The sequence below is a fragment of the Camelus bactrianus genome, chromosome 12, assembly GCF_048773025.1.
Source record: "Camelus bactrianus isolate YW-2024 breed Bactrian camel chromosome 12, ASM4877302v1, whole genome shotgun sequence".
NCBI lineage: Eukaryota > Metazoa > Chordata > Mammalia > Artiodactyla > Camelidae > Camelus > Camelus bactrianus.
The window spans coordinates 46,371,087-46,386,076 of record NC_133550.1 but is presented as its reverse complement, the minus strand read 5'-3'; positions in this window follow the sequence as shown (position 1 = coordinate 46,386,076).

Here is a 14,990-nt window from a genome sequence, read left to right as displayed (position 1 = left end):
TTTACCCCACAAATAATCTAGTCCGTTCAAGGCATTTGTAGAAAGCCATTCCTTCTCTAAAAATACTATGCATTTATTGTATTTATTTTGTCTTAGTTTTTCATTGGGCAAAATACACCTTTTGAAAAACAAACAAAAAACAAGGAAGAGGGAGGGTATCAGGCTAGCAAAGATCAGAGATCTCTATGCATTTCTTAAAGTTCTGAAGCTTGAAAAAATTTATTCTTGAGGGAAATATTAAATCCACTCATTATTATTATTTTGTACCAGTAGATGGCACTGCACAGGTGTAAGAGGCACCTCCACCAATGTGATCGAGAGAAGGGGGGATCATCAACTCTGCAACTGGTGTGAAACGTCCTCTCCAGTTCTCTCTCATAGTTAAACTGATGTATCCAGGGATCTCAACAGATGTCTGTGAGGGAAGAACATAAATTCATTAACACTCATTTGACTTACCAAACACTCAGACAGTGCTTATTATGTGACAGATGAGCCAGTCCTCATATTTCCCCTTTCAGATCAGAAAACTGAAGCCCAGAGAGATGAACATCCCCTAATGTCACACAACTAGTTCGGTGGTAGGTCTAGGATTTGCCCCAGGTGTTGGGTCTAGTCTAAGCTCTCTCTGCTTTGCTCCCTCTCAGTTCAGTGGCATGAATCACTTATCTATTCAACAACTTTTAAGGAGCTGACTTGAAAATCTAAGGTACTGAAACTGACAAGATTCCAATGAAAGAAGCAGAGAAGTTTAGCGTGGGGGCAACATTGGGGAAAGCAAAGAGGTCCTTAAAGGGGAGGGAATGTGCGGGTCTGTTATGGAGGAGCATAGGGCAAGATAACAGTAGTAAGAAACACCAACAAAGAGGAGAGGATGCTACACAGAAAACTCAGCAGTTCACAACTTTGTTTAGAGTCAGGATGCTGCATATTTTAAAAACAAATATATTCTGAATATCATTCAACTATATTTTACATTCTTGTTGATGTAGGAAAAATAAAACCTTTAATAAGCTGATTATAATGTGTTCAGTCTTGCAGCATCAACTCTAGTAATTCTCACCTCTCCCTTACTTCAGGCATGTCTGGCGACACTCCAGAGCTTCAGATTACCCAGAGTGGTGCCACCTCGGAAATCTGAAATTCCAACTTGCCATTCTCTGGCAGTACCCTCTACCATTCAACAATTTTAACTTAGTTTCTTCAACATGGCTATTATCTGACCCTGTCCTGCTTTCTCTGACACTCCCTTCCACATCTACTTTTTTTCTTCTCCAGCTTAAACATCACAGCCCATCCTTTCACTACTCTTTGGCCAATCCCTTCAGAGGCCTGCTGGTTTCCTTTTATCACACCTGCCTCCACCTGGGCTAATGACCATCACTAAAAAAAAAAAAAAAATCAGAAATATGTGCAGATTAGTTCGCTAAAAGAATGTGTATTAACTCCACTAAAAATGTGGGCCAGTCCCAAAGGGACCCTCCACATGCTGAACTGTAGTCATTCCTTCTTCTCGTTTTCAATCATAAACATTTTGAAGCTTGTTCACCCTTCAAATATTTTACCTTAATTCTCCCTCACCTCGCTACATCTTCCTCATGAGGAAAAAAAAATCCATCCTATGGGAACTCTGTCAATTTCCTGCCACTGCATCTATAAATATATCTGTGTTTTCCTTCTGCTTTATTTTAGAGGAAGAGATAGTCTCTTTCTAATTCTAATCCTTGTTCTATATTGCATCCTTTTCCAAATTATCAGAGTTTTTCTGGTATCTCCTGTCTGTCTGAACTCCTTTCCAACATTTACCTAATCTCATTTGTTTAAAAAAAAAGTGGGTAAAACTTTTTCATGCCCCTTCACTCCTTCCAGATTTGCCTCAGAACTTCTGTGAAGATGTGTCTGCACTCGATATGTCTCCTTTTCCACTTGTCACTCTCTATTCAAACCTCCACAGTTGGGTTTTGATTTCTACCCATCCACTGAAAGTAGTTTTTAAAATTTAATCATCCAGTTCTTTTTTAATGCATATACATTCTATACATCTAGTTTTAAAAAATGGGATCATGCCCTGTTTCTTATTTTGTGAACTACTTTCTTCACTTAGCTCCTCCTAACTGCCTCTTTTTGACAACAGGATTTTTAAGGGCTGCTAAGTATTCTGTTATATTGATACAGTATGTTTCAAATTGTTAATATTTATTTACAATGTCATCTTTTCAGCTCAATATTTTTGGACAACCTTAATTCTTTTTTTAAAATTGAAGTATAGTTGACTTACAATATTGTGATAGTTTCAGGTGTACAGAATAGTGTGGAAAGTACTTTTTCAAGATCACCAACCTAGATCCAGTGGTCACTTCATTCATCAATTCCTTTCTGGGTGGAACTGTGTCCCCCTAAATGTCTTAAAGCCTCAGAGCCGGTGAATGTGACCTTATTTAGAAATAAGGCATTTAGAGATGTAATCCAGTTAAGATAAGGTCATACTGGGTTAGAATGGCTCCTAATCCAATGACTGCTTTCCTTATAAGAGGGGTATGATATTCCCTCCCTGTCAGTTTGGATACAGACAAACAGACTGGAAGATAATACCAGGCGATGATGAAGGCAGAGATTGGAGTGGTATGTCTACAAGCCAACGACCCCGAAGGCTTGCTGACAGCCACCAAAAGCTAAGCCTGTGTGTGGGGCAGAATGTCCCTCAGGACCTCCAGGGATGTGGTACCTAACAACATTTGGATTTCGGACTCCATAGATTCCAGTTGTTTTAAGCCACCCATTTGATGGTACTTTGTTACAGCAGCCTGAGGAAACCAATCCAAATCCGCAGAATCATTTGGCACTTCTGACTCCGGCTGCTCCTTCCTGCTGAAAGGAGTCTCCATGCTGGTCTCTATGTCACCTCATCATCTGGTTCCTTCCTTCCCTCTCTTCTCCCCAGTCCACTCTTCCTCTGTGTCTCAATACGGGTGACTCTGGGTGCTCTGCTCCGTCCTCTTCTTTCCTCATCACCAGTATTCTTTGCAGGTATTTTGACTGCAATAACTATACCCTTGAACACACCCCAGATCTCTCTTCTGCAGATATACACACACACACACACACACACACACACACACACACACACACACACACACACACACACACACACACACAGACATCTATGTGAATTTTTTTTTAGAGAGCAGTTTTAGGTTCACTGAATAATTGGAAAGAAAGTACAGAGAATTGCTGTACATCCCTCCTGTTATTAATACCTTGCCTTAGTGTGGTGGCTGTGTTACAGTTGGTGAGTCAATTTAGATATCCTGTTATTAACTGAAGTCCATGGTTTACACAGAGTTCACGCTTTGTGGTGTATATGCTATGGGTTTTGACGAATGTATCCATCATGACGGTAGTATACAGAATAGTTTTGCTGCCCTAAAACCTTTTCTGCTTTGCCTATTCATCCCTCCCTCCACCTTAACCCCTGGCAGTCAATGATCTTTTTACTGTCTCCATAGTTTTGCCTTTTCCAGGGTATCATATGGGAAATCATACAGAATGTCACCTTTTCAGATTGGCCTCTTTAGCTTAGCGAAGGGCATCTGAGCTTCCTTCCTGTCCTTTTGTGATTTGATGGCTCATTTCTTTTGGTCACCGAATGATACTCCATTGTGTGGATTAGTGTACCCCAGTTTGTTTATCCATTCACCTATTAAAGGACATCGTGATTGCTTCTAAGTTTTGGCAATTGTGAATAAAGTTGTTATGAACATTCATATGGAGATTTCTGTGCGGATATAAGTATTCATCTCATTTGGGTAAATACCAAGGAGCATGATTGCTGGATTCTATGTTAAGAGTATGTTTAGTTTTGTAAGAAATTGTCAAACTGTCTTCCAAAATAACTGTGCTACTTTGCATTCCCACCAGCAATGAGTGGGAGTTCCACATTCTCACAGCATCCAGCATTGTCAGACTTCTGGAGTTTGGCCATTCTAATAGGTACATAGTGGTTTCCCACTGCTGTTTTAATTTGCAGTTCACTGGTGACATATGATACTGAACATCCTCTCATATCTTTACTTGCCGTCTGTATGTCTTCTTTGATAAGGTGTCTGTTCAGCTCCTTTGCCCATTTTAAAAATTGGGTTTGTTTTTTTATTATTGAGTTTTAAGGGCTTTTTGGCTTTTTCATATGCACGTTCTTTATCAGAAATGTGTTTTGTGAAGATTTTTTCCTTCATTCCATGGCTGGTCTTTTCATTCTCTTGACAGTGTCTTTTACACAGCAGAAATTTTTATTTTAATGAAGTCCAACTTAGCAACTTTCTCTTTCATAAATCATACTTTGTGATGTTGGATCTAAAATGTCGTCTCCAAACCCAAGGTCACCTAAAGTCCTCCTCTACTACCCCTAGGAGCTTTATGGTTTCGTCTTTCACCTTTAGGTCCTTGGCACATTTTCAGTTAATTCCTGTAAATAGCATATGGTCTGTGTGAAGATTCACTTTTTTGCATGTCGCTGTCCACTGGTGCCAGCACCATTTGTTGAAAAGACTCTCCCTTCCCCCTTGAATCACCTTTATTCCTTTGTCAAAGATCAATACCTGTGGGGGTCTGTTTCTGGGTTTCTTCTGATTTTCCTCCTTTCTTATTCTAATTTCCCCAAAAGAAACCTGTCATTCTTTACCCCTCTGTGTTTTCTCTCATAGTCAATCAGTCACCAAGATCTGTGCTAAACACTTGAAATGTATTATTTAATGTAATACTATAATAATCCTATGTTATTATCAGACCCATAGCAATAGTGAGAACCTGAGCTCAGAGAGGGCTTTCTATACATAGACTGAAATGCCTTTATTCTTAACCCCCACGGTATTTAACCACACACCTCTCACAAGCAGCAGAGCCATTTGACTTTAGGATGTGAACCCCCAACCATAACAGTAATTTCGAAATATATTTGAAGTCATGAATATCTCTTCATCCTCATGGTCACCACATTAATTCAAGCACCATCATCGTTCAGTAAGTTTACTAACAGCATTCTCTTAATGGATTTCGTGCATCTAGTCTGGCCCAATTCCAGATTGCTATTTCTAAAGCACCAATCTGATAACACTAAACATAAAGCCATCTCTTGGCTCCCCATCACCTCTAAAGAAAGCAGACACTCTAAAATATGTTTACAACTGCCCCCTCCATCCAAATCCCTAATTCTGCCATACCGACTTGCTCGTACGTCTCTGCAGGCACTGTGCCCAGATGTAAATCTGCAGCTCTGTCCATGTGGGTCCGTTTGCCTCCATGGGTCTTTTCTGTTTCTCCATCTGACTCTTTTACTTCAGACTGCAACTTAAACATCATGTCCTAGTTAGAGTTGCCAGATTTAACTAATAAAGATGTGGAACACCCAGTTACAAATACTGCATGGGTATCTACTTATATTAAGGAATTATTCCTTATTTATCAGAAATTCAAATATAACTGGACATCCTCTGTTTTATGTGGCAACCCTATGTCCTAGGGAAGTCTTCTCTGAAACCCCACCCCACTAGGACTGGGCTGACACCCCTCTGATTTGTCCCCATGGCCTCCTATGCTACCCCATCACAGTATTCACTTCTGTTATTCATATAATACATCCATCTCTGCCACCGTCCTTAAGGACAGAGATTGTACCTCCCCAACAGTGTACCTCCAGTGTCTAGACATCCAGTGCTCGGTGCTCAACAAATGCTTATTAAATGTGTCTGAACGAATAGATTCAACACCTTTAATTCTAACACTTTGCCACTGTAGGTTGCTAGTGGTTGAACTATTAAGATATAATTTACACTTGTTTTTGAGGTGTTTAGTAGAAATTGCTTTTTTGTATTTAACTTTGAAGTTCTTGGTTTAGAATTTTGTGAAACTCTATCAATTATCTTCAGTTAATTCCGCCAGCACCTCTAACCACAAAGACAGAGGCATGTGGAGTTCAATAGCAGGCTGTTAAGTATGTAACTGATCTAGCTTGTAGCAAGAGACTGGGCTGCTTTTCCTTTCCAGGGACTGGAAGCGACAGCTGAGATGTCAAATGCTGCTCACTTACTCAATCTAAGGGGAAGTTTGTTTTTCTGTATTAGTCATCAAAATTAATATTTTTCTCCAAAATATATTTTAAGGAACACTGATTCCTTGGATTGGTAATAGGTGTGCTCTTCAAACGAAAATATGTGACAAGTCTGTTTACCAGCTAGGCAAAACAAGTTTGAACAGATTTCTGTCCTCTAGGATTTTCAGAACTTTTAACATGTTAATGTGCGGAGTCAGGCTCTAGGAGGGGATGTATAGTGCAGGGGATTTGATCTAGTCAAATAATCACAGAAATTTTGTCAGTTATCACCTACTTTGGGAAATAGAAATGTAGATTTTGATGCTCTCCTCAGGAAAAATGAGTATATTGACCAGATTTTTATTGTTAAAAGCAGTTCCTTTGGAATGCCTGACTCAGAGATGTGATTACATAATTCATCGAATAGACCTAGCTTCAGTGGGTCGTGTTCATCTGTTTTGAACTAGAGCGCCAAAAAGTTTCCAAAATAAATGTCTTTGGGGTTTAGTGTATATAAAATAAAGTTTGTACTTGACCCAGAAATTGGTAAGCCTGTAAGGAGCTGTGTAGAATCCTAGAGCAGTTATATGTAATTTGGATTGCTGAATATTTAGTATTATTGGATTTAAAAACAAGAACTTCAAAGTTAAATACAATTCTCACTAATGAAAAGCACATGTGATACGGCTGAAGTCCCCATAGGCAACAGCCAGTCAGGGCAGGCCTGGTGTGTGATCAGAGGACAAGGCTGGCCCCCTGTGAGCTGCAGTTTGAGCGTCCTGAACCACAGATCTGCCTTCCAAATCATGCTTACCTCCATCGTCTGAATGAGGTGGAGTGCCACCAGAGAGTTAATATAGATCGTGTTGCATCTGAAAGATGGCAAGTTCCCTATTAACCTAGAAGTGAGTGTGCATTTGTTCCTATTATTGTCAAATGCCATAGCACTAATTTTTAGTAATTTCCACGTATTCCACACAGGCCAAGTACTGTGCCAGTTGCTTTTCATGATGACAGTGACAATGGCTAGTGTTTTGGGGCACTTTGTGTGCTGTGCACATTGCTAAGTCTTCTACCTGCATTGTTTCATTTTATTATGTCAGCAACCCCTTGAAGTCAGTCTCACTGTTTATATCCATTTTACCAATGATGACAACTTAAGCGACTTACTCAAGAGGCATAGTGTGTAGCTAAAAAGGGCTTTGAAATGATCTCTGACTGACCTGTGAGCCTGTGATCTTATGCATATGCTATTGTAATCCCACAGTTTGGATAGATCTCAGAAGACTGGTGTAGGCGTTCTTATTACCTTTTACTGTGGAGGAAAGAGGTTGAGAAAATATATCTAATCCACCCAGGGTCTTGAGGGAATAGACACATAGGTTTTGTTGTGGGAAAATAAAGGTATACGTTGTGCAAAACCATCAAAGGAGGTAGAAACACCAAATGTAAGGTCCAGGACACAGTAAGAATCCACGTACAGTTTTCAGCTATGTAGAGAGACGGTAATGAAAAGGAGGACAAAAATGGAGACGGATGAACCCCAAAGAACAAATCGATCTCCCTAATAATTCTGTTTCGGACTTTAAGGAAAACTCTGGCTTTTTAAAGTTGATTGGTATTTCCTATCTATTTATAAACTGTAGAAATAATAAAATAGGTTTGAATGTAATATGATTTTTTTTTACTGCTTAAAGCATTAGGAAATAGACCACTTGAGGTCAGGGTAACACCAAGAAGAATTTCCCAGCACTAAAATGAACCACATTGCAAACTCTTTCTAAGTGCTTAGCAATGTCCTAAAACGTCTCCATTGATGTGAGGCTTGAGAAGCGAAAGGGGCCTCTTATGAAGTTTTCAACCACAGAGAGAAGTGTGCGTTAATACAATGCACTCCGAGTGGCATGACAAGTCCTAGATATAAGTTGGTGAGTCTCCTTACATAAAAGCGAGTGTGAATAAAAGATGTTCTTCCTGTAGAAAATCAAAATAGTTGCATCTTCAAAAAGTAAGTTACTGAGAGCCATAATAAATATTAAATGCTTAGTGTTCTTTACATTCTATAGTTGGTTTTTAATTTTTTCTATTTTTTTCTTATATGTACTAGCTCGTTAAAGATCTCGTGATTCTTACGTTTTATTGAATGACTGGGCAATAGAGACTGATGTTAATAAAAATAGACATTTAGTGACATCAAATACTCTGCTAAGAGGCTTTGGAATACGGAAACTAAGAATTTGTCATGGTGATTGTTTGATATCAAAAAAAAATTTCTTTCAAGCAAACTTCCCCTGGAGAAAATTTTGGCTTCAGCTCTTACAGCCCAAATGAGGGTGAGATTATTAAAAAACGGTTGATACATTACAAAGATTAATATAGCAAAATTATCCCGATAAACTCTTTATTGACAACTTTCGAAATCACTCCGTGAGGCAGCTACTGTTATTATCCCCACCTTGTAGATGAAGAAACTGAGGTTCACAGATTAAACCACTTATTCAGAGTAAAACAGCTGGTCAGTGGTAAAGCCGGGATTCAAACTCTGGCAGCCAGGCTGCGCAACCAGCGCTTGTGACCATTGTGGTGCACTTGGTCTCCCAAGCAAAGAGCATTGTTTGGGAGCCAGTTCCAACATGGCTCTGACTTTCACTTCTGTGTCTTGGGTTCCCCAACTATAAAAGGAGAGGCCAATCTAGCTGACTTCTAAGATCCACTGAAGGTCCCCTGTTCTAAGATTCTCCCTAATTGTTATAGCAAAACTTTAGAGAAGTGACTACTTGTGCAATGTCCAAACGGGGTTATATTATAAATGGAAAATCTAGAGAGAATGAATAGTGATTTATGAAAGAGGAAGTTAAAAATCATACATATTAATAACTTATGAAGTACAGTGAACTCATTTAGTGTTCCCTGTACACATGAAAAAATTACTTTTACAGATGCCTTTGGCAATTGCAGCCCTGGACTGTGGAACTTAAACCTGGAAAACATTTATTTTTTTGGTTTTGTTTTATATATTTGAATTCAGACTGCTAATATAGAATGCCCCTTTTTCTTAGCTATATTCATAATTAATGGTAAATTAGAAAAAGTTTGCCAGGGAGCCGTTAATTCCGTTTCTAAAACATGCTTGTCTTTCCTGGGTGTGACCGAAGAACTTTAGTCTCTGTTTGGACTTTCAAGTGAACTTTTCCTCTTTGTAACTCCATCTTCCATTTTTATTAACCAGTCAAGCATGTTTTACTTTACACTGTGATAAGAGGATCAGAAACAGCTCCCCCACATCTAAGGCGATCTTAATCAATTGCAAAGAATACATGAGTGGCAGAGTGTGGAAGCTTCCTGCCTCAAGGAGGAAGAGATCTCCTCTGGATTATTGCTTTTGATTCCACTGATAGAGGGAGAAGATTAGGTAACCTGGAAGACAAGGTACTTTTGACTGTGAACCATGTTGAGAGGACATAAGGTGAATTGTCACCCCCTCATGACCTTCAACTAACCTTTCACTTTCAACATGTGTTTTGAAGTGCCGGCCATGTTGATTTCCATGGCTGTTTGGGTACAAGTTTCAGAGAAACCTACTGCCCCCAAGCCTTAATCACTTTTTGAACTTTGAATATAAGCATTTAAGATGCTCTTGGGGCCCATGGAAGACTGATTGACTGGCACTGAGTACAGAAACCTCCTTCGAGGTGTGTTATGTAGCCTCTTATTCAGCAACCTAACGCCGGCGCATCAGGTGGTGAGGCGGTGACTGAATCCCGGACTCTACCCGAGATCCTGCGTTCCTGGGTGTGGCACAGCCACACGAAGCCCACTGTGTCTGGGGCGTTTTCAAGGCTGTATCACTGTGAATCAAGCCATTGTGTGCTGATATTTCTGTCTTTCAATGCCGTGAGGAATGAAATATGAAAGAACCCGTGTACAGTCAGTATGAGAGGAGGCTGACACGGCAAACATGAAAGCACGGTATGGAGGGTTCATTTCTGGCAAAGGCCCTTTCACTGTGGAGTAATCAGAAAGTGTCAGTGTGCAATGAATCATAAGCGCACATATCATATGGCCCTCAAAAGAAGAGAGGAACATTGTTATATGCGCTGAAGTGTCTCTCGCTTTCTCCTTTGGCTTCTGTGAAATGACTTTAATTTTTGCTTCTATTGTCTTTGCTACCAATGCTCCCAAGTTTGAAAAACCTATGACATTTTTTTCTTAAGAAGAAATAAGGTCACATGAATGGAATGAAAAATCTAGCCTCACTAATGTCCAGGACAGGGGCTGGCAGCCTTCCAGAAATGCTTTTCCAAAATACTGGTCTCAAGTTTTCATTGTCGAGAGGGAAGGGAGAGAGGGGACTGTGGAACGCTGAGAACCTCAGGGGATTATCGCTGGCTCGGACACCTCATTACACGGCTTTGGAGGCCAGGGGGGTCCTGAAGAAGCACGTCAGGAAAGTGGGAGTGTAGGAAGAAAAAAAGAAAAGAGAGGAGAAAACAGAACGCCTTTGACTTGTAGTATTACTGGCGTGAGTTGCCAATTTATGTGCCCCCAAAAATCACCTCCTAAATTCCTAATGAGATAATCAGTACATCATGCTCATTAAATAAGGTGATAGGATTTACTCGTGGGCAGCGATACATCACACCATGAACAACAACAGCACACAGGAAGTGCTAGATAAAATTTTGTTGAATTAATTTAAATTGTGTCATGTACGGGAAATGTAGCTATTTGTCAAATCTGAACGTATACCTTGTGTCAAGCGGTGTGCTCAGGATCATGGAGGATACAGGAATACACTCTCAGACAGAGATCTTGCCCTCAGGGGTTTATAGTGTAACCATGATCTCAATACAAGCTTAAAATTTAGTCTTATGTGATATCAGTTGCATTAAATTGACTCTGAGTGAATGAAAAAAATAAAGCCACTCATAAAGTATTTTATATGGACCTTCCATTGGCAGAGATAGATAAACTTCAGCCTTATAAAACAAAAACTCATGTAGCCCTGAAGAAACTAAAGATTCATTATTAATTAAGCCAGTACCTTATAGAAGAGTTCTCTCAAATAAAGACCCTAATATCTTTACTATATATAATAACAGCTAGTTAAAAATAGATCCCATTGTGACATGTGAGTGTTTGTGTATGAGTGTGTGTGTGTGTGTGTGTGTGTGTGTGTGTGTGTGTGTGAGATTGTATGTATGAAGGTTAAGAACGAATGTGCGGAGAGTAAGAGAGACAGGAAGATGCTCTAAGGTCATGCTGAATGTATCTTTCATGAGTTAATGACAAACATTAGTTTGAAGAGAAAGTTGTTTCTAAACATTCCACATAAAACAAGATGAAAAGCAAAATTTTTCTACATTGGACTAAAACTGTAATCTATTTACCGTGTCTACCTAGATTACTGCATCTCTGCCTCCAGTTCACTCTGTCATGATCCATAGCCCATCTCTGTTTTGCAGTCGAGTGAAAAACTCACATCTGATCAGATCACTTCTCTGCGTCACTCTTCAGCGTCCTCAGGTGCCTTAGGTTAAAGTCACAATCCTGGAACACAGCTGAGGAGGGTTTCTGTGATCCAGCCTCTGCTAACCTTTCTAGCCTTTCTCACCTGGTGTTCCAGCCCATGGCCAACTGTTGTTGAATTCCTGTTTGTTTTTCTTTTTTTTAAAACCCAACTGATTTGTCAACTTATTAAAAAGGCTTATTGAAGCATCTGCAATGGTGACTTCATCCTTGACTCCTGACTCAGTACTAATACAGGTAATCTGCTTGACAGTCTCAGAAGGACTCTGCAAGTCCATGAATTGCTTGCGGATCCTGATCCGAAAATGATCTAGTCTTAGAACCTTCACCGTGAAAACTTTTCCTGGTAGTTATTCTCAGTCTTGAAAGGCATCCAAACTTCTCCTTTCACTTTGAGATTCTTTTCTATTACCTTTGCCTGGAAAATATGTTGTCTTTCTCTCTTCTTTATTTAGTTCCCTCCCATACTTCTAGTTCTAACTTAAAAGTCATTTATATGAGGTCCTCCTGACCATTTACCGAAACTGACTTAGGTGGTTCTGTTCAGTCTCCCCACCTTCTATTTCCCTGGTTTTAGCACTTACCATGGTTTATTAGAGCTGCTCCTGTGTCCATCTCCTCATTGCACTGTAAGTTTCCACGAATATAGAAGTAATGTCCCTTTTGTTCACAGTATCTGGAACACAGCAGAGATGCAATTTTTATAGAACTCATTAGTTCATTCATTCAACAAATATTTATTTATTGATGCTTGGTATACAGCAATGAATAAAACAAACAGAATTCTCTGATTCATGGAGATTATATTCTAAAGGAGTAAGTGAAAACATGATATGTTAGAAATATGTACTATGTTAAAAAAAAAAAAAAAAGAAAGATGAAGTAGGGGAAACACTAGAGTGGAAGAGAGCTATACTTTAAAAATGCTTAAAACATAGAACCGGTGTCCCAAAAGGCTTACTAGACAAGCATAAATAAACTGAAAATTTTTCTGGGTACACACAATCAGAGAAAGCATTTTAGTGGGAGCCACATGGTCTGTGGGCATAGGGTTGCCTGTCCTCCGCCCGGCCCCCCACCCCATACGGCACTTACAGATGTTTCTCCTTCGTCTGTCTTCAGTAGTTCCTATTTCTCTCTGTGTTGATCAATACACACTTTTCCCCCTCTCTCCCCCCTCCCTCCCTCTTTTTCCTTCTTTCCTTCCACTTTGTCAAAACTTGCTTTCTTTTAACCTTTGACCCGCTAGCTCTTTCCCACTAACTCCGTGGAATTCCTCTCTGTATTTCCTTAGTAATAATTCCATTTTCCCTTTTACCTGTCTCTTCTCTTCTGCAGGGTAAAGAGGGCAATCTGATCCTTAAATAGAGCACAGTCCCTTGTATCACCTACGCGTCTCTCTTGTGCAGAGTATCCACACGTGCACACCGGTTCTTTACACACACAAACAGGCGGTATTGTTTTGTCTGTCCTGGTCATGTCAATCATCGAGTACACTCAACTGATTAAGTCAGTCGAAGCATCACGCTGCTTTATGTGACTAGGCATCACCACTCCGCGTCTTGTTTGTTATGACACGCCGTGGTTCCCCGACTTCTTTTTTTTGTAAATTTCAGGTTATGACATTTTCTTTGAAATCGCCTGCTGCTGTTTCTTAAAAAAAGGTATCTGTGGCGTCTCCAGCTTTTCAGCCCCCTAGTTGGACTCTCTCCTGAAATTACACTTCGATCACACCTCCATTACTTCATTCATTATAGTGAGCTCAGCATGCAAATGTTTCCTTTGCTAGATTATAGATTCCACAGAATATTTTTTTTATTCCTTTAATATTTCATAGAGTTCTTTTTATTTAGTAGGCGCCTAGGTGAATACTTGCCTTCTAATTTTCAAAATTAAAATTTTGAGTTAACAGGAACCAAAAAAAAGACCATAGACAAATGGCGGCAAGAAAGATGAAACCTGATTTCAGAGAAGGATGCCTCCACGAAATTAGTTCTTACATTAGATGATACTTAGCAAAAAATGGAAATCGTTCATCTTTGCCTATTCCCCTCCCTGACTTTATAGATCTGCAGAAAAAAAGTAAATATAAAAGAATCCTTGTGTTTATTTATGAAAAGTATTTTTTTTTGCTCTCTTCATTGAATTAAAGGCAATGTACATTTTCCATAGGCTGACAAGCTTTGAAGCTTTCACTTAGATTTAAGTTTATGTAGCTTTTAATTGGTAACATGTGCTCTGTGGATGTCTACTTATATGAATGTGTATACATTATACCTACGAATATAGATATTAAAAAGTGGTGCAAATCCTCCTTATCTGTTTGTAAGCCTTTCCTGTGCAGCTTCTAAAATTGACTAAATCCATCCAAGGACCGTAGTACTTTGACAAGTAAAAACCATCTAAAAGTGTATTTATGCATCTGTCTATCATAAATACACATTTGTGGGCAGAGTAAAGAATAGAACAAAAAAAAAGAGAAAAAGGAAAGAACTATGTCTGTGAGTGGGTGCAGTTGTGAGGTCGCGTGTTTATGTTTGTGTCTCTGACCTGGGGGGAGCCGTGAATGCTGGATATGTGCACCACTGCATCTGTATATTTCTATCTCATTCTCTACATATTTGTATCTATGTTGTCTGGGGATTAAAAATTGCTTGCTTCTGTATATATTCTACTTTTAAGCATATTTTGTTACCCCAAATAACAATGATTAAAAGTTAGAATGCTAATAATCATGAATAGCAATTCCACTGATAATGCAAAGTTTAAGTTTTAGTATCACAAGTGTGGGTCTTTAACCAAAGCATAAATACAAGGAGTTTTTTACATTTCTAATGAATTTTTAAGATGATCATGCTTTTGCTCTCTAAAATGCAGAGTAAAATATCAAATTGGGGTCATTATTTGATTAATTTGACCAACTCAGGTTTTTATTCTCAGGACAGATTATACAATATACCTGAGTAACTTAAATAGCTTTTAAAAAGTTTAAATTTTTGTTATATGAAACATTTATTCAGTGTAATTATGATTTTTTCCAGTAATCTGATGTTATCTTATGTGTGAAAACAATAACCTTGTATATGATTTGCAAAGCATAAAAAACAAATATTTCCCCCCCAAACAGGATATGGAAAAGTTAAAAATAATATAGATTATTTCACAAAGTAGCTTTTTCGAGAAGCAATCCTCATCTTTCCTTTTTATTCTAATTTTGAATCTTTCCTCTTGTTAGTAGTTCCACATTGTATTTGCTTATAAAGACCATCACTTAAATCTCTAATGTAATCTGGCTAAGTTAGAAAGCTGTAATTCCTAAATATATCTAATTAAACAGCAAAATATTTGTTTCTGTGCCTATGGAAGTATAAATGAT